Genomic DNA, 3,678 nt, shown 5'->3' with positions numbered 1-3,678 from the left:
AAATGAATTATCTGTACCAAATGCTGTGTGTGGGCTATCAGGGTGCGGAGTAAGATAGTCAGCAAACCTGTAGATAGTATTGTTGGCAGGAATGTTTAAGTGGTAAACAGAAATCCATAGTTATTATGAAGTTGTCTTACGTTCATCCTCACCACAATGGAAGATGTTCCTTATCAGCACCCTGAGCTGGTACCCTTTCAGGGTCTCAGTGCTGAGTCATGAAGCACTGAGCCTTAGAGCTGTTCCCATATGATTTTTTTCTCCTGTGACTCCCAACATAATGATTACATTTCCCAGCTGCCCTTCTTTGCAGTCTGACCTCACAACTAAGTTATAGCAAATGGACTGTGATCAAAGATCCATTTTTAGTGCATGCCTTTAAAGGAAAGTAACTGGCTTCTCCTTCCCTTTTTGACTTCAGCTGATTAAAATGTGGACCTGAGTGTGGGAGCTAGCATAGCCACCTTGAACCACAAAACAAGATCCAGAAAAGAGAGTTAGAAAATGGCATTTTGAGACTTTTCACTACATAGACAAGGCTGGCCTCGAACTCACAGAGATCTGCTTGCCTCTGCCTCTCAAGTGCTGGGATTAAAGGTGTGTGCTACCATGCCCAGCTGGAAAATGGCATTTTGGAAAATGGCATAAAAATCAGGAAAAAGTCTGGCTCCTTGATATTAAAAAGCTGCCACATTAGTCTGTATTTCTCACTGGAATGTATTTATTTATTTGTTTGGGATTTTTGAGACAGGGTCTCATGTTGCCCAGGTTAGCTTACTACATAACTGAGGCTGACATTAAACTCCTGATCTTCCAGCTGCTACCTCCTTAGTACAGGGATCACAAACATGTGTCACCATACCTTGCCTACTGGTAATTTTACGGGAGAAAAATACACTTTATTCCTATTACTTTTGTGTTGCTTAAGCCATTGTATTTGCTGCCTAAAGTATGGCTTAACTGGACAGATACTTAGCAGTAATAAATACAAACCAGCTTTGATTAGGAGACACATCCATTTTGTTGAGCCAATATACACTCTCCAACATTATTGTCATCATAGGTTAATTTTTACTGGATCCCAGGAAACAGCCATTAGAGGGCTGGGGAAAGAGTTTGATTGACACTCAACAGAACAATGTGCTCACCTGATTTTACAGAGTTCTCTGCTGGGTGGGAGGTGAACTAAATGACTCTTTTTTTTGTTTTTTAAATAAATTTTGTGTGTGTGTGTGTGTGTGTGTGTGTGTGTGTGTGTGTGTATAAGAGAGAGAGAGACAGAGACAGAGACAGACAGCATACATGTGGTGGTCAGAGGACAACTTTCAGGGGTCAGTTTTTTCCTTCCACCATGTGGGGCCTAGGGATCCAACTCAGGTCATCAGGCTTAGCAGTAAGAAGTTTTACTTGCTAAACCATCTCGCTGGCCCTAGATGATCATTTGTATAGGAATATAAATAACCCTGTGTTCTCGAGAGGTTGGGATACTGTCTATAGTTTACTCAAGCCTCCTTGTTGCTAATGTTCCCAGTGTACAATTTTCCCAGGTCCCTGACCAGTCCCTGACCATTCTGCCAAACCACTAGCCCAAAAGTCACTGTCTTTAGCTTTTGGCCATTCGCTCTTCCTGGGAAAGCAGGTAACTGTACTGCTGCTTAAAGTTCTCCCCACCAGGGGGGGCATGGCTTTTTAGGGTTACTTCTGGGCATGTGTCTAATGCCATAGCAGTGCCAGCACTTACCTCAATATTGTAGGGCAAGCTGGCATTTTTCTTCCTCAGGGTAGTATTACCTGGATTTCATGAAGCCATATGTGGGAGCCAACATGGAGCATGAGTACATGTGCTGGAAGATAGGGTCAATTGCTGGATTTAAGGACCAACTTCAGATCAAACTCAATTGCTGTCTCTACTTAGTGATGGAGTGCAGCTGGTCACTCCTAACCCCAGGGCAACTATCTTGGATTAGGTAAAAAAAAAAAAACAAAAAAAAAAAAAAAAAAAAAAAAAAAACAAAAAAAAAAAAAAAAAAAAAAAAAAAAAAAAAAAAAAAAAAAACACCCAATTTGTGATGAGTAACAGGGCTAACTAATCTTTTCTTTTTTGTGGTCATGCATATAACCTTTATCAGGATTCAATATCAAATTAAGAGATACTTATCAAAAAGACAGTAGGTATTTGTTGAAGAGAGAGAATGTCTTTGTGATAAAATTCCAAGAGGCTTTGATGGAATTTTCTTGCTTAGGCCTGCCAAAAGTTTCCACATAGCATTCCAAATTACCCAAACACACATCATTCACCATTGTATGCTATGGGTCTGAGGGACCAGGAACTCTCACTGCAGTGGGGACCCACTGATGGCCTTCTCTCATTGTAGGTCTTATTCAACATCAATGGCTTTGTAAGTTGCTCAGTAAAAGTCTGGAGCAATACACCCCATTATGGCACATATTAACCTCCAAATACTCACAGTCCAGGTATGTGTTGCCTTCTCAAAGCAGTTTCAAGGCATATCAAGGTGTCTTTGTTTTCATAGAGAATACACTGATAGGACTCAAATAATTAAAATCTAGAAGTTTTCTGATACAGTAGGATGAAGTTTTCTGATACAGCAGGTTGATTGGACTGTATAGTATCATTCTTTAGCAGAATTAGCAGTTAGCTGCTCACCAAAATAGTAAAGGTATACCAATTTCTCCATTGGGAAAAATAAACTAGTTCTAATTTTCATCTTAAGATAGAGAAAAATGTATTTATCAAATACACAAGTGCATGTAAGATATGATATCTTGTTGATTTGAGCCAGTAAAGAAATGGCAGCTGGGCCTTACACCTGTGATTCCAGCATTCAAAAGGTTGAAGCAGGAAGATTTTGAGTTATGAGATCAATATATATTGAGAGAGAGAGAGAGAGAGAGAGAGAGAAATTGATGACTCATGGTGTCAGACTTATTTGTCTACAGTATAAATCAACATCAAGTTCACAGGTTTCCAATTTTGTGTGTGTATATGCCCCAGTTAGCTGCATGTACCAATCATTTAAGAAAATGATTGGAGTTGGAGTTTATTAAAAAGAGGTTTCAGGGTCAAGCGTGGTGGTGCAAGCCTTTAGTCCCAGCCCCTGGGAGGCAGAGGCAGGCGGATCTCTGTGAGTTCAAGGCCAGCCTGCTCTACATAACGAGTTCCAGGCCAGCTGGGGCTACAGGGAGACCCTGTCTTAAAAAAGACCAAAAAAACAAAATAAAATTAAAAAATAAAAAGAGATTTCAACACAGATTTAAACATGGAGGTTAAGAGAAAAACAGGAGCTCAGGGCAAGACACGCCCGTGTGTGGGTGTGGGCTTCTCCAGTCACCAGCAATCATTTTTAAGTACTTTTATAGCATGGTAGTTTTCAACCACTCTATAAGGTGTTGCTATTATTGCTCCCATTTTACAGATGAAGAAACCATAAGATTAAGTGACTAAGAAGCTTGCTGAAGGTCATACATTGGTAATTAAATACAAGTGGTTTAGATCCAGGCCAACTTTCTTAATTACTTCCTTATAATAAATAAAATTTTAAGCTGAAAAACATGACTGGCCTTACACATGTTGCAGTGAAGAGAAAGCTGCAGAAATTGTTAGAGCTTATTCATTGAGAAAAGAGTTAGCCAACTGCGGTGTCTTAGTTTGTTCTT

The sequence above is a fragment of the Nannospalax galili genome, unplaced genomic scaffold (assembly GCF_000622305.1).
Source record: "Nannospalax galili isolate Female #2095 unplaced genomic scaffold, S.galili_v1.0 scaffold227, whole genome shotgun sequence".
In the NCBI taxonomy this organism is placed as follows: domain Eukaryota; kingdom Metazoa; phylum Chordata; class Mammalia; order Rodentia; family Spalacidae; genus Nannospalax; species Nannospalax galili.
This window is presented reverse-complemented; position numbering follows the sequence as displayed.